Here is a 24,564-nt window from a genome sequence, read left to right on the forward strand (position 1 = left end):
CAAATGTGACTCGCTTTTTCACATTTGATTTAAAATAAACACCTTTCTTTTTCTTAGTACGAGTCAACTAAACACAGAACTGTTCATCCTATCATTTTTCATTGGAAACTGAAATATCCAGAAACTGAAATGTCAAGAAATTTTACAAAGTCATAAAATAAATACCAGTTGTTTAATTGGTTCTGTATAATGAAATTTAGAATCATAATTCTAATTATAAAGCAGAACTGTTTCAGTATGTGAGCTTTGAAATACACACACACACACACACACACACACACACACACACAGATTTTTTGGTAAAAACATTAAATACCTTCAAATTAAATCTGCTCATCTTCCACTTGAGAGTTCTTTAAAACTATAGACATTAAGTAGCTTTTATATTGTTGAGTCTTACACCATTTAAGTCTTCATAATAGCCCTGTGGCACATGGACAGACTTTGAGAGAGCAGCCTGGGTGGTCCCTGAATGTTCCAAAGGCAGCTGCACTTTTTTTTCCCGGGTACCCTTATCTTGGGTCTTAATGTTGAAAACATTGCAAGACTTGTCGTAAAGTTCTGACAGTCTTTCTGATCCCAAAAGTTACCCTTCTTTTAGAAGGAAGAAAAAGCCCTTCTAGCCATGGTCCTTTGGAAGTGGGTACTTATCCTTTGTGAGAAGATTCCTGTCTCTGTGAGGAAGGGAATGAAACCTCCCGGCCTGGGGAGCTGGAAACTCTTGGTAGCCAAGGTAGATTTAGTCAGACTCTTACCCCGGAACTGATATTCTGATTGGGTTTAAAATTCTGTGGTCAGTATTAGTTCTTATCAACAGGTGAGATCTGCTGACATGAAAATGGAAACACGAGAAGGGGGACAGGCTTCAGGTCGCCCCGGAGCCAGGAGCTGCACCAATGCACCATGTTTGTGATGCCAGATTTTCAAAATGTGCTCTCAAGAAGCAAGTATGATTTATAATCCAGTCCCTACATTTCTTTATATGAAACCAAGTATTACTAATTGTATTAAACAATGAATGGAGTTTATTCTGCGACTTTCCCCCAATATTTCAGTTTCCAACTAGAGAACACTAGGATGGGACAATTCTATGTTTAGTTGACTGTGCTAAGAAACATTTTTAAGAAGTTTTTGCTTTAAATCATATTTGAAGAGTGTAAGTTAGTAGAGACTTCTTTTCTAAAGGAAGGCCAGTGAATTTTTTCTCTTACACTTGAAGCTCTTAAGGGTCTCGTGGGGATGTTGTAATCCTTGGAAAGATGCTCTTATTAAAAGCTCCGGAGCTTTCTCTGTTTTCTCAACCATCCATTATTAGCTATCTAGAACTAATTACTCCCAAGGCACCTCTTTAGGGATTTTATGATTCTCTCTGTCTCCTGGGACATCATGTAGAGTTTTCAGATGAAAAAGGAAGCCCATAAGAATTCCTTCTTTTTTGTAAATGAGATGAAAATAGGAATGACTTAGGAATAGTTGTTCCTAAAATAATTTCATTCCCCTCCCCTCCCCTCCCCGCCCCTCCCTCTCCTTTCCCCCTCCCTCTCCCCTCCCCCCTCCCTCCCCCCCTTCCTTCCCCTCTGTGTCCTCCCCTCACTCCTCATCCTCCTTTCCCTCTCCCCCTTCCCTTCTCTTTCTTCTTTGCCTCCCTCACATCCTCCTGAATTTCTTGGAAGATTCTACAGCTGCTCCACTGGGAACCTCTGGTTCTCTCTGCGTCTCTCAACACAACCTGAACTACCGAAAGTCTAAAGTCCTCAGTAAGATTCACCTGGTCCCCGTTTGCTGCCTTCAGCCTCCCTTTCATGAGCTCTTCACATGAGTGGCCGGGAGAGACAGGCATCCCGCAGCCCACCCTGCGCGGCCAGGCCTGTGACCCTGCTCTTCCCATCTCCTGGCCCAGGCTACACAGCCTCTCTTGGCTGTGAGCTCCCTGCATCCTCCTAGGTCCTCATCTGAGATCTGACCTCTGTAAGCGTTGCTCCAGCCCAGCTTTCATCCCGTTCAGAACAGCTCCTCCCTCCACTGTGCTTCTGTGGCATTGTGTATAGAGCTGTATTTTATCATTTCCCATATCTTAACCCTAATTCTCTTCTCCTCCTCGACTGTGATTTCCGTGACAGTAAGAAGGTGTCGTTATTTTTATATATCCAGCGCTGTACCAGGAGCATAGTAGGTGCTCAGTAAACATTAGTTAGATGAATAAGATGAATGAACACCAGAGCTTCTAATTCTAAAATTATGGATGCAGAGCATTTTAAAATTAGGTACTTAATTTCAGTGGATGCGTGTTAGGTGTTGAAAGAGGATTATGTGAACATAGTCCTTGCTTTAAAGGACCATCAAGCTTCTTTCCGCACCAGTCAGGCAGGGGTCCATACGGCGTTGTTCTGGATTCCCACCGTAACTTAAAGGGAAGCTCTCACAATGTCCGGAGCCCTTGATGTCCTGCAAATGAAGGAGGAGGATTCCTTGCAGCAGGAACCCACTTAGTTGGCACCAGCCTTGACTTGCAGATGGAACAGCACATCTACAAAAGTGATGGCATCTACATCATAAATCTGAAGAGACCTGGGAGAAGCTTCTGTTGGCAGCTCGTGCCATTGTTGCCATTGAAAACCCAGCTGATATCAGTGTCGTATCCTCCAGGAACACTGGCCAGCAAGCTGGGCTGAAGTTTGCTGCTGTCACTGGAGCCACTTCTGTCTCCGGCCGCTTCACTCCTGGGACCTTCCCTAACCAGATCCAGGCCGCCTTCCAGGAGCCAAGTCTTCCAGTGGCTACTGAGCCCAGGGCTGCCCACCTGCCTCTCACAGAGGCCTCTTATGCTAACCTGCCTGCCGTGGCTCTGTGTGACACACTCTCTCCTCTGTGATATGTGGACATTGCCATCCCATGCAACAACAGGGGAGCTCACTCAGGGGGTCTGATGTGGTGGATGCTTTGCCCGGGAAGTTCTGCGCGTGCGTGGCACCATCTCCCGGGAACACCCCGGGAGCTCATGCCTGACCTCTACTTCTGCAGAGACCCTGAAGAGATTGAAAAGGACGAGCAGGCGGCAGCTGAGAAGGCTGTGGCCAAGGAGGAATTTCAGGGTGAATGGACCGCCCCACCTCCTGAGCTCCCTGCTGCTCAGCCGGAGGTGGCGGACTGGTCCGAAGGTGTGCAGGTGCCCCCGTGCCTGTTCAGCGGTTCCCCGCTGAAGACTGCAGTGCTCGGCCTGCCACTGAAGACTGGTCTGCAGCTGCAGTGCTCGGCCTGCCACTGAAGACTGGTCTGCAGCTGCCACTGCTCAGGCCGCTGAGCGGTAGGAACAGCCACTGCGCGGTCTTAAACTGTTCTTCTGCAAACTCTTAAAATGGAAATAGGTGGACGGAAATGAACAGTTTCCAAAAGAAGAAAGAAAACGGACCATCCAGCTTATTCGGAGAACGGTGGAGAGCAAAGTGGGACTACAAACCAGCAGTCACTGTTATCACAGGTGGAGTTCCTGCTGTCCACGGGCGATGGGGGATGGGCAGCATTGCACCCTTCAACAAGGCACAGAGGTCATGCCTGTGGATGTTCCCATGCAAGAGGCAAGATACCTCCTTTGCCTTTAAGTCCCCCAAAGCATTATGGAGGTCTCTAGTTTAAAAAAAATTGTGTACAATCAAAATACTGGTAGTGATCATACATATAAAATTTTATATGTTGAAGATATAGTAAAATGTAATAGTCTACTGATAATTAAAAGCTGCACGCATTTCTTTCATTTATGCAAGATGTATTTAATCACCTACCAAGTGCAGAATACCAGTGGGAGTTGTCGGGGACGTAAAGATGAATGAAACTTAGCTGCTAGTAAACTTGCATCACCTGTTGGTCCAAATGTCTGTTCAGAGCAGTTCAAACTTCGTAGCTGCATAGTGAATCCCAGAAAAACCTCAGGACTCTGTTCTTGGTTGACTCCTATGAAACAGGACGTATTTCCACGGACAAGGTGAAAGTTTTTAAAGGATTATTTCATCATTTCAGCCTCGGTGGGCCTGAGAATTTACCCAGCACAGCAGTCCCTCTAAGTCATAAGAGACTAAAAGAAGCTTTTAGACTCTGTCCTCGTTGCGTGGGACAAACTAATCAACAAGATTCTACTTCCCGTTGTCAGAACCGTCCTAAGCCATTGCCAGTTGTCCTGAGAACAACGAGGAGAAAGAGCCCCACACAGAAAGGAGGGGCCGGTGAGCCCGGTACAGAGCAGCCCATCTCAGCGCCGCCCGAGTCACCCTGCTGCGGCCGCCACCGCCGATTCCCAGGAAGAGCACCGGGCTCTCACGTGTTCAGTGCGTGTAAAAAGAAGACAGCCAAGTCTGTTCTAGTTTTCATAATTAACTGCAACCAAGATAAACTTTTAGTTTCCAAGATGGTTCTGTTGAAACACGCTTGACTTTGGTCATCAGCGTCCTGATGCCCTGAGCCACGGCGCTGAAGGCGAGTAACCTTCCCAAAGCCGGTGTGACCTTGTCCTCACCCCCTTGGGCAGAGGAGACCCCTGCGATGGCCCCCCTTCCCTCCCCCTCATCTCCCTGTCTGTTCCCGGGACAGACCAGGCTCTCCAGGCCGCCTTTATTTACTCTGGTCCATCTGCCCGAAAGCTGTCTCCATTCTGCCTCCCCGCTGTCCTCTCACCGGTCCTCCGAGCACAGCCGCCCCTGAGCTGCCCTTCCCACCCCGGCTGGGTTAGCTTAGGAGCCTTCAGACTGTACCATCCCAGGCCAGGGCCGCCCCGCATCCCAGCCTCCAGGACGGCAGAGCTGTGCCTGATTGCTGTCCGCGCCCCAGCCCCTGGCCTCAGGGTGGGCAGACAGCACCTGCTCAGTATCTGTTCTTTGAATAAATGGAAGAACTATTAATCAACTGAATCAGTTTGAAAATTGATATTAGTTAAAAAAAAATAACCATCCCAGGTTTATCTCTGTGGCACCTGTTAGATCTCCGTGTCTACCCTAAGACTGTGAACATAAACTGTATTTCAAGGGTAACTGAGCTTTGTTCTTTGAGGCCACGGTCCGGCCATTTTCATTCCTCGCCCCTAGCAGTCGTGTAAATGCTCCGGGAGTGGTTTGTGCGTCACTTTCCTTCCACCCCCTCCTCTCTTTTCGTAGTTAGTCCTCATCTATTCCTAGATTGCAGAATTCTTTCACTAGCCCTCTTCTTTGTCACTGGCTCTTTAATTTACACACTTGGTTGGCTGGTTCCTGTTACTTGGCCAACAAATCTGTCCTGTGTCGTCTCCTCTGAGTAATTTATAACCTCCATAAAATGCCACGTAGAGGCACTTTTTTACATTTTTGAGTAATGGTGAGAAAGAATTGCCCTGGGAATCAAAAATCCAATGAGTCATAGATTATTTTGTTATTTATGACCAGAGAGTGGTCATTGACAGTATTTGGCAATTTTACAGCTATGAACCTAGGCTATTGTGCTTTAGAATGTAATTTATTAAGCAAATAAAACTCTTACTGGTAATGGGTCCTGTTAAATCTTAAATCTGGGGGACCACATGGGCTCCAGGCCGGTACAGCTGTGGAAGTTTCATAGTAGCTGCATACATCTTGGATGTCTGGACACTAATATTTTACACTTACTTCATGGTTTTATTTATTCAGTTGCCTTTATATTCTTGATTGGATTCTGACCAACCATTTTGGTTTAAGAAGTCATCAGCTTTGAGTAGAGAAGGAAGAGCCTGGAGAAAATAAAATGGATTTATGTGGAAAAAGCACAAATCCTTCTTTCATTAGTAAATTCAGGCTTTAAAGAAACACCAGATGTGTTCATGGAAAATAACTGATGTAAAATCATCTTTGAAAAAGAAAAAGACAAGGACCTTCAACTTAATTACGTCTATCCGAGGGAGAGATACAGAAGTGGACACAGAGGTAGGTAGGTCTGAATATGCATGCACACCACACACACAGACACAGACACACACACACACACACACGCACAGCATATGCTAGTGCAAGTGGTGTCAGTGAGAGCTTAGGATTTCTTCTTTTTCAAATCTCCATTTATATCAGTAGTATTTTGTAATGTTGACTTCGGTTTAATTCCAACCGTCCTCACCTTTTAATATGTTTGGAGGAAAAGGTGATCTTGAAATTCTCAACAGAGGAAACGGATCTTTTTCAGAATTGCTACATCAGGCAGGACTTACTTTTTGTTGTTTTCTTTCTAAGCTGGAAATGTGCTTCCTTTGATGCAATTGTTATATGTGTATGTCTGACAAATTCCAGGGCTAGAGAAGCTCAGTTACTACTTAAGAGCATGGAACACTCTCAAGAAGTTGTTTCAAAAGCCAAACTCCAAATACTGATCAACAAGAAAATTCCAAGAACGTTCCTTCCATTTGAAAGTAAGTTCTGGGCGTTACACCTACCTGTCCATTCTACACAGAACTAACTAGAACCTCGCCGTGGTCGTTGCTGTGTATCTCTGCATAGAACAGAGATGGGCAAGTGAGACCCAAGTGTGTATGTGGAAGGGGCACTAATGCAAATAAGACTGGAAGGAGATGAAACCAGGTATGTGACCTTGAGGGCTGCCCTTGTGCTCAGCCACGCCCCCTCGAGGTTCTCACTGCGCCGTCTCGCGCTCCGTTATAATTTCCCACTCACTTTTCTGCCTCCCTGGTTAAACTGGAAGCCTCTTGCCATTTCCTTTACCAACTGTGCACCACTCCTGTGGGGGACCATGTAGCAGGGCTGCTTGGATGAGCCCAGGCTTCCTCCCTGCTGGCTGCTCTGACTCTGCTTCCCTGGACAAATGGTGGTGCGCTCAGTCTGAAAATTCTCGGGCTCCTGGCTTTCCTGCGTTAATTTGTCGGAGTTCTTTATATTGTGTAGAATCAAGTCCTCCGTCAGCCGTGTGCAATGGGAGTATTTTCTCCCGGTCTCTGGTTGCCTTTTCACTTTCTTTGTGGTTTCCTCTGATGTGCAGTCTTTGATCGTCGTCAAGTTTGGTTTATCATTTTCCCTTCAAGGTTAGTGTTACTGTGTCTTCCTCCAGAATCTGCTCGTCTCTGTGGTCATGTTTCTTCAGGGAGCTTTGTAGTGTCAGCTTTTATCTCAAGATCTGTGATCCACCTACAACTACTTTTGTGTATGGTGTGAGGTAGGGGTGGAGGTTCATTCTTTTCTGTGCGATATCCAGTTGTTTTAGAGCTTTATTGAAAACACCTTCCTTTTCCCCCATTGAATTGTTTTGGTATCTTTGTTAAAAATTAGAACAATATTTCAGTTTTTGAAATTCATTCTTTCATCCATAATTATTCCAATGAATTTTAACTGGGTTCACATTACGGTCACTTGCCCAAACAGCATGAAACACACACATGTTCCTGCTCTTGTGGGGTTTACAGTCCATGGTTCTACCCTTCAGTTTAGGTTGAAGCAAGGAAGGGATTTTATAAGAGAGTAAAAATCTGTCACTGTAAGCACAAGATCCCTGTCAATAAATCGCACTTTCTCTAATCTGTTCTTTGAATTATAAAAATAAATATTATAACAAAAAAAACCCAAAACCACACAGCTAAAATGCTGAATGTGCTTTTCCAAAGCACACAGACTACCTCTGCCCCCGCCCCCAATATTGAGATTCTCGGGTCTAAATGGAGACCGTGTACGCAGATGACATTTGCCATTAGGACTGGACATGTCAGCACTTGAAGAGGCCTGATGGCGGCACAATGACAGATACGTCGAGTGAACTGTGGCTTTCAACTCTGAGGGAAACATGAGCTGATCTGTGAATTTGAGTGTTACCTGTTATGCTCCTATTTTTGAAAGATAACTGTTGCTTAAATAAAACCTTAGGTTTCGATTATAGGTATTAGTGTGTGAAAATAGCAAGAGCCTTTTTCCTGTTTTGAAATGGAAGAATCCTAAATTCTAACCTGGGCAAATTCAAATCCATTATATGTCACTGACACATACTGATGGCTGTAATAACAGAAGGCTTTTGTACCAAAATCCAAAATGGATCAAGTTGAAAAGGTGTTTCCACAGCCCTATTTAAGTTACAGATGGGCCCACAGACCAGGGTCTCTGACAGCCGTGGTGCCCGCACAGTTTCCTTTGACAATGGATGGGGCACCCGTGTCCAATTCAGAGACTTGTAATGACTTGAATTGCTTTGACAATGTAAGCCCTGATCCAGAAGAATCTGCTTCTTGAATCCAAAGCTAAGATCTCAATTTACAAGAACTGTTAGTGTGGTATTCAATACTTTAAGTAGCCCAAATGAGCAGATACTAAGGCCTGTTTTACTAGTGGGGATAACTCCTCCAGGCTCTAAGGCTGATGTCTGAACGGCTGTATGCTTCTTCCAAAGTAAGGGGCTAATTTGGACTTGGAACAAAGTTGGTTATCTAGATGCATTTTCACACACAGATCACAATTACAAATACCCACATTTTCATATAAACTGAAACCGTGCGGTAGAGGAGCCCCAAACTGGAAGCTGCCTGAGTGCCCTGGACCAGAGTTCTGCGAACCGTTTTCATCTCAGAGCCCTATCCCCTCCCCTTAACACCCTCTTAAAAATTATTGAGGATCTCAAGCTACTTTTGCTTCTGTGGCTTGCATCTACCAATATTTACCATATTAGAAAATAAAACAGTGATATTTAAGAGAGATTTATTAATTCTTTAAAAAAATAACATGGTAGAAATATTTTATGAAGAATAACTGTTTTTAAAAACAAAATATTAGTAAGAAGAGTAGCATTACTTCACGTTTGAAAAAAATCTCATTAATGTCTGGGTGAGTAGAAGACAGTTGGATTCTCTAATCTGCTCTGACAGTCTTGCAGTGTCACAACTCAGGTGGCCTCTGGAGGACCCCTGCACACTCACGAGAGAAGGATAATGGCAAAGACACAACATCCTCGTGTTATTAGAAAATAATTTTGCCCTGGAGACCGAATTACAGGGTCTCAGGCAGGGACCTCCAGGGACCCCGGATCACACTTCGAGAACTGCGGCTCTGGAATGCTTATGGGCTGCATCAGAGCCATACAGCACACCACCATACAGCCTTACAAAATGGCGTGGATGTGTACCCTTTCAATACACAGGAACATATGTTTAATAATACATGCTCCCCCTACTTAGAAAACAAACAGTATATCTTAGAATACTTAAGTGCATATTGAACATGACAGAAAAAAGAAAGATAAAGCATACATTTCAGACCACTTCCTATATCAGTACTTCATAAAATCAAACAGCATGACATTGAGCCATCTTAAAGGGCTAAACCAATAAGCTACCTTATGGAAATCTAAGAATGTAAAGATGGAGCTATAAGTTCTATGTGACAGGAAAGGGACCCATCAGTTCCTAAAATAAGATAAAAAAGGCGGAAAGTTGATACTCTAATACAGACAGTAAGATGTCTGTTTTAATTTCTCTTTGAAATAGAAAGCCACTCAACTTCTTTAGAAGGTTGGCTACAGGATACTTGGCGACCATTTTTTTTTTTTTTCTCAAACAAAAGTTTTAATTTTGTTGAAGCACTTGGAAAAATATTCCACTGAGGTCCTGGAGTTCTCTGCCTTTGAATTTGCAGAGATGACCTTAGCCTAGAAAATATCAAGAGCCATGCATTTCAGCTGCCAATGGAAGTGAGCGTATGACAGTAAAGAGCCTGGGGGAAGCACGACATAGAATAAACACATTACTGTCATGTAAAAATGTGCATTGATAAGGCTTAGAAGCGAATCTCTAGTAAGTTTTTAGAACTTTCTGTTTATTGGCTTTGTGTTTTACTTTAGCACATTTTGACCTTCTGTAATTTCCAGTGAAAGTGTATACAATTCATGATAAATAAGAGATATATCTGTCCTCTGGTAGTGGGGGAGCTAGTGACTCAGGGTGGTGTGATCAGCTGAGGGGACCAGCTGGCCCTGAAGTTCTGACTCACTGGCAGGGTTAGCACAAAGCAGCGCTTTTTACCCCAAATCCCTGAAGTAACAGGGAGAAAAGCAGAATGGCCCCAGTAATGTAGGTGGCCGAGGCACGGTTGCTGTTTTGGGGACCAGCCTCTGGGATGGTTGAGGGGGTCTGGGTGCAGCCCCAGAGGACTCCGTGGCCCCGCTGGGTGCGATTTAAAAGACTGGAGAGAAGGACGTGAGGTTGGAAAGGCTTCCATTAGAGCCACGTTCATGCGCGAAAGCGAACCCTCCAGGTAGCCAGCTTTGCTCCGTGAGCTGAATAAAAGGCTTTTATTGTTCCTGCTTCCTCAGAGACAATGAGCCGATTAGTCCACTGGCCATAAAGCAGTTACAGAAGGAAGACAGTAAAGGAAACCAGGTACTGGTGACCTTTCCATCTCACCCTTGCGTCCTGGCTTTATCTTGTCATCGGCTTTGTTCTCCTGGTGAACGGTCAAGTCAGTATCCTTTTCTTTTCTGGGAGCCCTGGCATTGCAGCAACTCTCTCAAGATATGCACGCCAAATCAGACACCTGTGAGCTTCAAGCAGCAAAATTCAAGTCCGACCGTGTGCACCCTGGCCTTACAGTGGAGTTCCCACCGCGTTGCCTGCACCTCGGGGTGCAGAGCTGGCTCTCTCCCGAGAACCTCGCCCCCTCTCTCCCCCCTCTCATTTCCCCTCAGTGTAACCCAACACTTTGGCAACTGGAGGCCCAAACAGTCTTGTTAACTTAAAAGTTTTCCTTCAGATTTATTGACCCAGCAGAGTTGAACAGGGTGAGTGTTGATCTGGGCCTCTCAGGTATTTCTTTAATTATTGGGCTGGCATCTCTAGGGCCTCATAAAAATGTGCAGTGTGAGTCGGTAATAAAGTCACTGTGTGTTTATTTACGTATTTATGTATGTACGTATGTATGTACGTATGTATGTACGTATGTATGTACGTATGTATGTATGTATTCGGGGGGTGGGGGAATCGGGGGTTTTCTAAGGGGAGCCTCTGCCTTCTGCCATAATGGTAGCTGTGGCCTTGATGATACTGTGGTTGAACAGTAAGGGCCCCAGGACTGCTCCCTGAAAGAGATTAAACTGTAATTAAACTCCACTGTGAGTAAGGAGGGACGGAAAAAAGAAGGGAAAAAAATGTGGTTTCATAAGGCAGAGAAGAAATACATTGAGTGGTGTTTACGGCCCAGAGATGTTTTTTTGCCATCTCGACTACAAAACAGTCCTATTTTTAGCCAGCCGAGGTTTTGCAAGAAGGCGTATCAGTCCCACAGTGCTGTTCTCTGAAGTAATTGCACGAGCTGGTCCCAAGTCAGCAGCGCTAATGGAGAGGCAGGAGGGAGCATTTCTCAAGCCTACAGCGCTGGTGACATTTGCTTTAACACTGAATTACGTCGGCTGCCAGCGTGAAGTTCCACCTAATGGGAACAAGAATTTAACTGGATCGTAATTGAACATACATCTACATAATATCCTTTTGTTGAGGCTCAAAAATGGATTTTTTTAAACCTGCTTATCAGTGCAGCTATTAAATATTGTGGCTCTCAGGCTATCAGTCTGTGATCAGCACAGTTAGTGCATTTTACCTTCCAAGGAAGTGCACTTGAGCCAGCTGGAGCACGGAAGACAGAGGAGCGGGGAAAGTCGTAATTGAAACAGGCGACTGCTTCAGCACAGACAGGAAATAAAAGGAACACTGGCCCTCCGCGGATTAAATTAGATGTTTCAAATTCAGACAGTATCGGGGAAAAGAAGACTTACGGGAGGGAGAAGGGTAACAGTGAGTTCATTCAGCCAAGCCCCCGTTCCCCTCCTAACATGTGTTTCTGCCGGACCCTCACTGTGCCTGCCCCTGCAAGGGTCGTCCCCAGCCCACCCCCTGCCCTCCCGCTCATGTCACACCATCCGTCCCTCCCGCCTGTCCTCACCCTCCCAGAGTCCTTTGGTTTTCCATTTCCATAAATTAGGCGTGAAATTACGTTGGGCTGAGGATACAGGATTTCAGCTGTTTTATAGTTGGAAAGGAAAATCTTTCAGACCTAAAGCAAAAACATTTTTTTAAATACGCTTCCTGCCTATTAGTTTGAGATATGCCTATTTTAGAAAATGCTGGCTTTGTAGAAACCTTGTTTCTTCTTTTTAATCTCACAGAATTCTGTCTCATCCTCCAGTTCAAGTCGAGCCACAGGGATTGAGCGCCGACTGTATACAAGGCCCCCAGGCTGACTGGAGACTGGCATGTGTATGTGCACTAAGATGATCTCGGCATACGTATACTGCAAATCCTCAGTGAGGACTTGTGCTACTTTGTTAAAATATCTTAGGGAGTAGATTTTGTTTTACGTTGCAGTAGTCAGCTGAAACGGTTGCGGCATTTTTGTTTTCACTTTCCTCATGTGCTACTGCGTCTGTTTTTCTATTTAAGCGAATATGGGTCTTTGTTTAACAGAGTTTGCTTAAATATCCAAATTCAAAGTTTGTTACTAGCAGTGACTGCGACATTGCTCTTTAAGGTCAGTGCCTGTTTCAGCCCGATAGCATCCAGTGTCGTTTATTTGTGGGGATGGGTAGCGTCCTTGGGTGAGGTATTTTCTCCGAGATATATATAAACACACTGAAAACGTCAACGAGTTAAAAATATGATCGCTCTGCCCTGTCCCTTCTTGAAAGCTGGTGACGGTCAGTGTTAGTGTCGCAGACGGGTAGCATCCCAACTTTAAAGGTCTCTCTGAGGCTCCCTGGGTCCCTAAACCGTCGTTCTGGGGGAGAGTGGGCCGCCCCATCCGCTCGGTGGGCGCACTGGTTCAGCTTCTTGAATTGAGCCTGGGAAAATCCTCGTGCAAACATCTGTTCCGTTCTCCGTGCCTCTGCCACGGGAGCAAGGTGGGGTGGGGAATAAATACATCATGGGTGTGGGTTCGCATGGAAAATGTTGCGGGTTGCTTCCACTCCAGCTGGACAGCTTTATGTAGCTATAAACCTTTACTGCTGTATTAAGGTTCTATTCAAAGGGAATGAATCTCTGATATTCGTGGTCCAACAAAACTGTTACTAATTACTTATCTACTGAATAGCTACCAGGGCTGGCGGCTTGAACAGCAGTAATCCAGGAATGTAGTGTTCTCCAACAAGGGAACATTCTTGTTCGTATAAATAGCATGGCTTGCATTTTTCAAACTCGAAGCAGCAGACTAGAAATGCATACCTGCGTCCCCCATCAAGGCCACTGGGCTTAGCTTCCTCCCAGAAAGTATATTTCTCCCTTCCTGAAAGGTCATTCCAACGTGGTCTCCAAGAATGGGGGTATTATACAGAGAACTCTGGCCTCAGGCAGGCTGTGCTGATTGCTGGGTCCCAGGTTCAGGGTTGAGCGTCCCAAAGAGTGCCTGGAAGTGGACTGGCCTCCGAGCAAGGATGAGGTGGCTGCCCGTGGCCACGATCTGTGGCACCCACGGCCCTGAACTGGACAGCCCCTTTCAGGAATTCCAGAGCTCTGTCCTGCAGAAGTTCTACCCGGAGGTTTGCTCTGGTGCTTCCACATCTTCTGGTGACTGTCCTCGGAGGCTCAAGCCGCCCCTGTGCATTCAGGTGCAGAAGTGCATGCCTCGCTGCAGCCGTGTGTCCTGGGGCCGGTGCCTGCCGGGCGGTACTGTGATGAGGTGGGTGTTAGCAGGCCCATCAGCGCACCAGCCCGCCCATCGTGGTGTCGCCTACTCGAAGCCTCACAGTGGCCCTCCCGAGATGGGCTGTGTTATCATCCACTTTTACAGATGACTGCACAGAAGCTTAGCGCCTGTGAGGAATTCACCGCCAGCATCCGTACACCTGGTGCGTGGAGCTGCTGGGATTCACACGCAGGGCTCTGGGAATCTGAAGCCTTTTTAGCCCCCTGTACCACATATACGTGAGCTGGACCTTCTTTACTTTGAAAACCTGGTGTGTTCAGCATGAATGGTTTTCAGACGGCGGCCCCATGTGGGCGTCGTCCAGCAGCCCGGTCAGGGTGGGTGGAGGGCAGGCAGGCGGCCACAGGGAGAGGCCAAGGCTGGCCCTGAGCAGGTGATGCGTCCCCACCTCCTGCTCTCCTTCCCAAAGACAAGCCCTGAATAGTAGTGATTTTAATTATTAAAGAAAAAGGGACACCAAGGTGTGAATGACCTACTAGCTTTAACCCTTGGAGAGTTCGTTAAATCATTCTTCCTCTGACGTAAGCATGTGGGAGGTGTGTGCAGCAGGGGTGTGAGCTGTCCCCTCTGTTCAGGAGGGGCCCCCAGACGGTCTGTCTAGTTCAGTGTCCCGCTGAAGTCAGCCGTTTCAGATGACACGAGCAGCATCAAGTGAAGCGCACACGCACAGATTCGAGACTTGCCTTTTCCAGTCTCCCGCGCCCCCACTTCTCTTGACCCCCTTTGCGTTCTTTTCCTCTCCATGTGAGGCTCCGTGACACCTCTCTGCTCTAGAACGTGACCAAGGAAGGAAGGAGAGCCAGGGTCTTCTTTTCCTGCCTTCCTTCGCCTCCTTGGACAATAATGAAGACCTTCAGTCTTAAAATAAGGGTATGTGTTGATTATTGTTTTCCTGTTTAAAAATACACCCGTCAGAGTTCTCAGATTTGAAAATGAAAACTGGAGAGAAGGAGCTTAGTGTAAGCACCTTGGAGTCACGCGTCAAGGCCCATCCTGGGTGAGGACGCTGCCCGGCTGGAGCCCAGGGTCTGGTCAGCACGTGCAGTCTGACCCGAGCAACAGGGCCACACACTGTCATCACTGGGGATTAAATCCTGGGAAACTCGGCACTTGAAAAGGAACCTCTGTTTTATTATCTGATCATTGAGGGCAAGAAGGAAGCTACTTGACTCTCCTGCCAGGAGGCTCTGGGCCTGGACCCGGTGAGGGGTACCCCTCCCTCCCCACTCCCTGTTTCCCACTCCGTCTCCTCGTCCTCCCCCACTCCGTCTCCCCCTCCTCCCCCTCCCCTCCCCTCCCTCTCCCCTCCCCTCCCCCTCCCCTCCCCCTTCCCCTCCCCCTCCCTCCCTCCTCTCCTCCCCTCCCCTCCCCCTCTCCCTCATCCTCTGGCTCCAGGTTCCTTCCCTTGCTCATCTTTGAACTAAACAATGCCCTAGGAATTGTTGGGAGTAAAGGTTTTGAAAGTTCATATTTAAAAATAAGCAGTGGGGGGCTTCCCTGGTGGTGCAGTGGTTGAGAGTCCGCCTTCCGATGCAGGGGACACGGGTTCGTGCCCCGGTCCGGGAGGATCCCACATGTCGTGGAGCGGCTGGGCCCATGAGCCATGGCCTCTGAGCCTGCGCGTCCAGAGCCTGTGCTCCGCAGCGGGAGAGGCCACAACAGTGAGGGGCCCACATACTGCAAAGAAAAAAATAAAAATAAGCAGTGGTGATTGAAATGCGTCTTTACTGGCTTGGGAAGTGCTCACTAGGTCCAGCATACCATCCATGGGACAGAAGTCAGATCGGGGCTTTCTGAGCTGTTTACGTCCAGCTGCTGCCTCGCTGGATTCCCGAGGCTGCTTCCCACGAGCCAGGAGCCTGTCTTCGAGCCAGCAGGTCTGTGTCGCGGCCTGCAGCTCACACCCCGTTGTGGGTGTCAGCAGGGCCAGCTCTTACTCTCTGAGCCGTGCAGGGCCCGACCAGAAAGGGGACCTGATGGCAAGGCGGACGCTGGGGCTCAGAGTGCTGGCTCTGTCTGGCATCTCGGGGACTGGCGCTTGGACGGCTCCCAGACACGTACCCCGCCAGGAGGGCTGCTTGGCTGCGGGGGGAGCCTGGAGCCCTTCTGATGAGAAGGAGACTCGCGCTCCCCCAGCCCCGTTCCTCCCGCACAGATCAGCTTCCAGAAAGCCGGCGTTGTTCCAGAATCTCCCACATGGGCTTGCGCAAGGCCCAGTGGTTCTACAGGTTCTGCTCTTTCCTGAGAAGAACTGAGTACAGGAAAGTTGGCTTAATACATCCTTAAAAATCTGGTTTCTTTCAGAGTTGCCCGTTACAGTCACTTATTTGAAAATGATAACACAGTGGTGTGGGGTTGCATTTTTCAATAATAGCTTCTAAAACCTTAAAAATTTTCTCTTAAGGCGTGTGTGTGTGTGTGTGTGTGTGTGTGTGTGTGTGTGTGCCTGATGGCTGTATAATTAGAAGTAAACTCAAATCAGAATTTGGGCATGATTGGCCCCTTCCGTATGCAGCCACAGTTGAAATTTCTAGAATTACAGGATGAGTGTTCTTCTGAAGCTGGTACAAATGGATTGAAACCAAAACTGGGGAAGTGTGAAAACCTCATGTTCTTTGACTTCTTTGTAAAAGGAGTACTGCTGAATGTGTGTAAAACCAGAAAGTAACTCTGTGACAGTCATAGCGTTACTACCACGCAATGAGTCAGAAGCAGAGTTGGAACAAAGCTAGGGTGCCCTGCCTGTCATCAAAGAGCAGGGGTCTGACACGTGACCAAGCCTGTCCTCATCACACGGAGGCTTGGGGCACAGCTCTCCTTGTGGTCCGTGGGAGCCGTGTCCATGCTGCACACGTGGTGTCAGGCCATCAGCACAACATTGTGTGCATTTGTGTAACTTCGATGCCCCATGGGTTTTCGGTGTAACTGAGAGTTCCCTCAAAAACAAGTCACTACCTCGGAGTCTTTGGCAGCATGTAAAAATGCATTCATTTAGAACATTTAGGATGTTATTAACATCTGACTACATTTAGTCTGGAATAGGACACGTCTATCTCCTTTTCAGAGGTTCCAAATGAATTTTATGTCCTTGGGGTAAGAATGACAAGTATGTCCAGTATCTACACATACGAGGGTCCTTTCACTACATGCATGTAGCTTTTGATCAATCTATAAAGTGATCTGGGCACCACTCTTCGTATTCAGAGGTGATAGACTTTGGAAGGCGGTATCACTCACTCCATCCTCTTCAGACAGCGTATCTTAATGTCGGGAGCCAGACCCCTGGGTTCAGATCCTGGCTCTGCCACTTCCCGGGACCGTCTCAGCTCCTTTGTGCTTCAGTATCTCCAGTTGTGAAGTGAACGTCGTGATAGTACTTACCTCATAGGACTCCAGCGGGGGGATTAAACACAGTGTACCTACAGTTCTCCAGACTGTGAATATGTTTAGATGTTGGCAACTCTGATGATGACGGTGGTGGTGATGGCGCTGACAGGTACTTGCCAGCCTGCTTTGCATCATCACCCAAATCAGAACATGGCAAAATAATCTGATAGAAAGTCGCCTAGATAGAAACAAGTCTATTACGACATCCATTACCTAAACTGAAGTGAGATGTGAGAGGATTCTTTTTACCAGGTCCACCTGTCCTTTTATCCTCCAGCTCTAAGATTTAAAATCTCCTTTATCACAGCAGAATCACGAGTTAGTGACCATTTCATGTGGGTATAGTGACACCATTCTTCCTGCTTTCTTGAGCCTTTTGAGTAAACATTTCTCATCGAAAGTGAAATAATATTTCCCCGACTTCTTATTAGTGAATGGGAAAAGGACCCCTACAAACATATCAAATGAGTGAAAATCACTGTGGTTTGAGGAATGAGAGTTTTAGTCAGTGCCGAGGAAGGGAAAGCCTTATTCTCTGCTTCCTCGAGTTTTTTGCTATTAAAACAAAGTACGTGTTTGGATGGAAAATGCAGCAAATTAATATTTTGTGTTGGTTATTTTTAATTGAAATGAGGATGCAGATCAGTGGATTTTTATGTTGCTGAAAGAGCAAATACACATAGTTCAGTATTCTAGATTTACATGAAATTTGAATGTTATGATTTGAGAAGTTAGTATCCCAAGGAAACCTTCCAAAATAGCATCACATCTGAAATCCTAAACATGGCTTGATCGTTAAGGGCACTCAGGGAGCTTCATAAAATTAGAAGCTCCCAGGCCCCTCACCAGCTTTCCTAATTGCAATCTGTAGAAGTCAGGCTTGAGAATTTGTATTTTTTAAAGCACCCCAAGTGATTCAAAATACACATGATAAAAAAAAAAAAAGTATAGTTTCTAACCTGGACCAGCCTCATTTTTTCGTCCTCTTTTTTGGGGCACCATCTTAATGAAAAATAACAAATGTTATACTTGAGATAAAATGACCAGGGACCCCAGTTCTCTGTAAGCCTCAGGGAGAAGTTTTGAGGCTGGGTGGACTTCCTGCCCCCACGTGGCAGGGGCCCACCATGCACGGCTGCCGAGCCCTCTCTAGGAGACGTGTGCACACACCCTGTGCTTGCACTGGAAGAACACCTCCCACCTGAGGTCACAGCACTGGTTACACTTTCTCTTCGCCTGTAGACCTCCTGCTAACTTCTGGTGGAAAGAAGGGACCTGGCCGGGCCCTGGCTTCCTCCTGTCCTGGCTTCACTGGCCACCATAAATGCACGTGATGTACTTATGATGAATTATCAACACTCATCTGAGTGTTTCTTTAGGGTCACATTGCAAATGTGTCCTACATATCTTTAGAGCAAAGAGCTGTTTCAATTGGGTGTTATACAATGTGAGTGACTGTTAACGTGGATGAACAGCTATTTACAGGGTCCTTGTATTGCAAGGCTCATTCTGTTCTTGAAGGATTCCACGTGGACTTCACGTCTACGTGTAATCATCTTCAACTTTTATTTGAATTCAAGGCTTGGTTCCTAGTAATTTTCCCATTTGTTACTTCATGGTTATTATTTTTAAGGCTGAAAGTTTTCTGCAGTTTTTAATTGTTCTCCAGTGAGGAAATATAGATCCTCTTTCTAATAGCTGATTTAAAAGATAAATACAGAAAAAAGAGATTGGGCCATTTGGAAGGTTAGATTCCACACAGTCGTGAAAGCAGTGAGACCAACATTGTGTGCATTTGTGTAACTTTGATGCCCCATGGGTTTTCGGTGTAACTGAGAGTTCCCTCAAAAACAAAGAAGTCACTACCTCGGAGTCTTCGGCAGCATATAAAAATGCATTCATTTAGAACATTTAGGATGTTATTAACATCTGACTACATTTAGTCTGGAATAGGACACGTCTATCTCCTTTTCAGAGGTTCCAAATGAATTTTATGTCCTTGGGGTAAGAATGACAAGTATGTCCAGTATCTACACATACGAGGGTCCTTTCACTACATGCATGTAGCTTTTGATCAATCTATAAAGTGATTTGGGCACCACTCTTCGTATTCAGAGGTGATAGACTTTGGAAGGCGGTATCACTCACTCCATCCTCTTCAGACAGCGTATCGACCGTGCTCTTTCTGAGGTCAGGCCGAGGCCACACTCTGCTGGGGCTGCCGTGCTCCCAGCTGCCCCTGCTGCTGCCCTCGGCACCACAGCTGCCCCCAGGCTTTCAGCCAGCAAACTGCGAGCGCTCACGTCGCACAGCGTGCCTCCACAAAACACCACGATTCCGTCTCCGTGAGTTTTGCGATAGCTGGGTGTCTGTTCCCCCCAGTGTTCGCACGACCTCAGCGGTTTACACGGTGTCGCACTTTCCCAAGTTTTGTCTCAGTGAGCTGATATTTTAGGGAATATCTTCGGTGGAGAAATGTTCGAAGTAGAGTTGAAATAAATATGAAGAAAAAGGATTTGGAATGTAATTATTGAACTGTGGGAATCTCCATGGGTTTATCGTAAAAGAAGAAAGAACTCACTAGGTGTTGGTCATGGTATTGAAAAAGTGGCTTTGTAAATTCACTTCAAGAGGTGTCGATAAATTTCTCATAAAGATCTAAATGCCGTATTTTGTCGGTTTTGTTGTTTTCTTTCATTTTCCTTCCCATTAAAACATGTCCACCTGGGATAACCGTTCACTTCCCCACCCTTTATTTCGAAGGGTCCATTTCCACCTCCTGTCCATTTAAAACAAAGTCACTCCCACATAAGCAGTCAAGCACTTTCCATCATTTCACTTCCTGCTGTCCTTGGGGATCCCTCGTCCTGCCAGACCCGAGCATGTTATACCTCTTGCTGGGTACAGACATTTCTTCATCTGTGGCCCTGAACTGTCACATTTTCTGTTCTTTTAAGTCTGGAGGATCTGGGAGAAGCGCTGAGACTTGAGACAGAGAGTTTGTGTGCATTTAGGAGCACTAAGCCGAGTGAGAGACCCAGAGTTCCAGGTGACCGTGTAGCTGCAGAGCAGGAAGGGAGAGGATGGTAACTATCCCCCAGGGGTCTTGGAACTCCCTTTGGCATTTTAAAGTAAGATGAGCTGCCTTCACGCTATTCTCCGTCTGTCACCTGTGCACGTGAGGCATCCACAGCCTTCACCTGGGTTGGTTCAGGAGCAGCCAGGTCTCCTGGACCTGCCCACGTTCACTTGTTAACACAAGAGCAGACTCCAAGCTCTGGGACGTCTTAAGGGCATACATCAAGTTTTCATTTCATGAACTTCTGGAAAGAGGTCGTTCATAATTTCCCATGCTGATTCAGACCTACTTTAAAGGAGCATGGTAATTTCTGTGTATCTGAATTTCTTGTAACTGTTCTGAAGGCAGCTGGAACTCTTAGGCTCTCCTTAACCCATATCTATACACCTAGGACAGCCTCATAAATTCCTGAAACTGTTCTCAAGTAGAGAAGTGCATCCCAAAGGCATAGTCACGTTATCATGGGGTCTGAGACTACCATTGAACATGGGACGTCAGGGAATTTAAAATGACCCAGGAAAATGTGCCCCGCCCCCCCGAGGAAACCTTAGGAAGTCATCTGTTGAGTCTGGAAAAGATCACTGTTGGTGGGTAAGTGTAGACAGAGAAAGGGGATCAAGAACTTAGCCCTGGAGCCACAAGAAGATGAAATATACGAGAACTAGAGAAGGCACTGAGAAGTGCAACCCTCTAATAAGAATTTCATTATGGGAGTAGAGGGAAATTATCAAAGGACTATTTGAAGAAAAGTTCCCAGAACTGAAGCGTATGAATCTTGAGATTGCAAAGGCTTTATGAGTGTCCAGCTCAGTGAATGAACAAAGACCCACACCAAAGACCATTACTGTGAAATTTCAACATTGGGATTAAAGAGAAGATCCTAAAATTCCTAGGAGTACAAACAGGTTTCTTACAAATGATCCAGAGTAAGAGCAGGAGTAAATGTGCCATTGAATTACGTTCCAGCACAGAAATGAGAAGCCAAGGGAGCAATGCCTTCTAAATTTTGGAAATGATTTTTAATCTGGAATTCTAAACCTGTACAAAATATTATAGACATTTTCAAACATGCATCATTTTAAAAGAAATTATCTTCCACGTGCTGCCCTGAGAAAGCTACTGGAGAACATTCTCCACCAAAACAAGGGGGTAAACCAAGAAAGAGGAAGGCATAAGATTCAGGAGGTAGGGGATGCAACACAAAGAGAGGAGAAGGACATTCTCAGGGTGACGGCAGAGGAAGGTCGAGAGCAAACAGTCAGTGATTGAAGGTGGAGGTTTCAGGAGGTGCGTCTCCAGGAGGAAAATGAAAAGGCACCAGTAAGTACTCTGACAGGTTTGAGGGTGTGGAGAATTACATTTTTACAGAGAGTTGAAGAGTGTGAGAGAACTCAGATATATAAGCAAAACGAATCAAATGAAAAACCCCAGCAGTTGTTAAGTCTGGTAGAGAGAGGGAAGGGAAATCATCATCCACTAGTTGATTCAGAAGTGAACAATTCATTTAGAAATTAATAATGGCTACTATGAATATAGATTTAACCAAAAATTGAGAAGTAATTACAGATGGAAATTAGGGTAAACAAGTGTGTAAATGTACTAAACATCCCCTGTTGCTATACTAGGCAGTAGTTAAGGCCTAAAATGGATTCATCAGGCGATAAAAGAATAAAACACATCATTTACCAAATGGTTACAAGTGTTGAAAAGGGCCCCAGAGCCTGACAAGTTGGGAGGAGCAGGGAACAAGGGCACTGTTTTTTTATTATAAGTCTTTTAGCACTTTTTAATTTCTTATGTTATCTACATGTAATATTTTGGTTAGTTTAAAAACTAATTTTAAAATAAATATAATTTGATTATATGACGTACACAGCATTAAAGTTAAAAAACATATTCAGTTTTCATCTTTACTAACTACGCCACTGCACCCTGCATTCTAGAAGCAGGAAACAAGACTTCGTTGTTCTTGTTTTGAATTGCGATATAATCGACGTACCATTGCATTCGTTTCAGGTGTGCAACGTAATGATGCGATATTTGCATGTATTGCAGAATGGTTTTACACTAAGTCTAGTTAGCAACCATCATGACACATAGTTCCAGTTTTTTTCTTGTGATGAGAATTTTTAAGATCTCTCTTAACAGCTTTCAAGTAGACAATACAGTATCATTAACTGTAGTTAGTATAGTAAGATGTTCGTATCATTTATCAGGGAAAGAAGTATATTAGTTTCTTGCAGCTGTGGATAAAAATTACCAGACTTCAGGGCTCAGAACGGCACTGCTCTGGACGGGACTGTGACCCACCCCCCCAGCCAGCGAAGTGACATTTAGAGGTGGCGCCTTTGGGAGGTAATGGGATTTAGAGAAGGTCATGAGGTGGTCCCCTCATGATGGGGTTAGTATAAGAAGTGAGAAGGTAGCTGTCTGCAGGCCAGGAGCTGAACATGCCCTGACCTCAGACTTCTAGCCTCTAGACCTGTACGAAAATCACTGTCTGTTGTTTTAACACCGAGTCTGCGTTATTTTGTTGTGGCAGCCCAAGCAGGCTAAGACAAACACAAACTTACCTGATAGTTCAGGTCAAGCGTCTGGACGGGTCTCACAGGCTAAAATCAAGGAGCCCGCCGAGCAGTGTTCCTCCTGGGGGCTCTGGGAGGCGCCGTGCCCTGCCTTTCCAGCTCCTGGAGGCCCCTGCATTCCTTGTGCCCCTTTGCCACGTCACCTCACATCACTGCATCCTGTGCCTTCTCTGATCCCGCTGCTTCCCTTATGAGGACCTCGCGCTCACACTGGTTGCCCAGGTAACCAGCACAGCCTCCCCTCCTCAGGACCGTTATGCACATCTGCATCACGTGAGCTGTGTCAGGTCGCATGCTCACAGGTTAGGGGATCGGGGCGTGGATGTCTTTGGGGACGCTATTCAGCAACCACTAGAGGTGAGGGAGCCAGCGGGTGTGAGCAAACAGCCTTCCTCACGCTTAATCCCCAAGCATCAGGACGGTTGCCAGCGAATTGACATTTGTTTAAAACCATGTACGTGTTCCTGGTTATATTCAGATATAGAAGAAAACTCAAATCTAATTTCAGTTCTAACTAGAACTACTGAAAACCTTGATATTTTGAAAAATTTGGAAATTTCATGGATAATTTGCCTCGTCCCCATTAAAGCAGGTGAATAAGTCAATGGCAGTTAACAGTTGGGTGCTTGTGTCAAACAGCTGAGTTGAAAACCCACTTCCACCTCTTTGCTCATGAGTTTGGACCAGTCACGGAATCTCTCTAAATCTCGATTCCCGCATTTGTGCAACAGAGAAAACCAGAGTCTCCACCCCATTGGGTTGTTGCCAGGCTGCGCCTGACACACTGAGCACACCATGAGCGTGGGCTCTTACTGTTACTACGAATTGATGGTCCATCTTCTTGACGAAGGGGCTTGTCTGACATCCCCTAAGCCCTGAGAGATTATTCCTGAGCTGTCGTGCTGTAGTGATGCAGTTTATGTCTGGATTTGTCAACAAGTAATAGGATTGGTAAGGTTGTTCATGGAAAGAGTGAGGGGGGGACATTTCATGAAAAACAGTAAGAACTTCAGCAGCAGTAAATGCAATGTCATGTATTTAGGGACAAAAAAATGTATCTTTATGGACACAAGAAGGGGAAAAATAATAAAAGATATCAGAGTGAATCAAAAAACACTTTAATTGTAGGAGCTAATAAATGTAAAGTGTGTTATTATTTAAACGGGAGTGAGATTATATGCCACTCTTAAATGCAAGCACAGTTTAGCTGTGTAACCGACAGCAAGTTGTATTAAGGGCATTTTGTTATCCGGTTACATTTGACTCTTGTGTAATAGAGAATTTGGCTGCCCTTTGTCCCTCACTGCTGGAACCGAGGCTCTAAACCCTTGGAATTTCCTAAGTGCAGGGGCATTTTGGTTATTCGTGGTGGGCTACTAGCTAGTAGGATGGGGCCGGCCACCCACCGGGTTAGAGAGCTGGAGCTCTGAGCCACACAAGGGCAGCCCACATCCTGGCCTCTAGGGAGGAGGGGGCTAGAGATCAAGTTCAACCACATTGCCAAGAATTCAGTTAATCAAGTGCGTAATGACCCCTAGTCATAACTCTGGGTACCAAGGCTCAGTGGAGATGCCTGGTTGGTGACTGTACGCGTGTGCGGGAGGCTTTTGTGTCCTGAGGGCATGGAAGCTTCATGTTTGAACCCTCCCGGGGCCCCTGATGTGTCCCCCCACCTGCCTGGTCCGGGTTTGTGTCCTTCACATACTGTGGTGCTTTCCTGAGTTTTGTGAGTCATCCTAATGAAGTATCAAACCTGAGAGCGTCACGGGAACCCCTGAATTTGTAGCCGGTTGGTCAGGATTACAGCGGCCGAGGGATCCCACACTGTGGCTGGTGTTGAGGGGAGGGC

At 46.1% G+C, this 24,564-nt stretch overlaps 1 protein-coding gene and 1 pseudogene across 1 annotated transcript in view; both read left to right on the top strand.

The window, feature by feature from the left end:
* GMDS (GDP-mannose 4,6-dehydratase) overlaps positions 1–24,564 on the top strand; it is a 478,661-nt gene that overhangs the window by 324,636 nt on the left and 129,461 nt on the right. The gene's annotated exons all lie outside the window — the stretch shown is intronic.
* LOC136128963 (small ribosomal subunit protein uS2-like) lies at positions 2,425–13,752 on the top strand (annotated as a pseudogene).

Source organism: Phocoena phocoena, chromosome 10 (genome assembly GCF_963924675.1).
Source record: "Phocoena phocoena chromosome 10, mPhoPho1.1, whole genome shotgun sequence".
Classification (NCBI taxonomy): domain Eukaryota; kingdom Metazoa; phylum Chordata; class Mammalia; order Artiodactyla; family Phocoenidae; genus Phocoena; species Phocoena phocoena.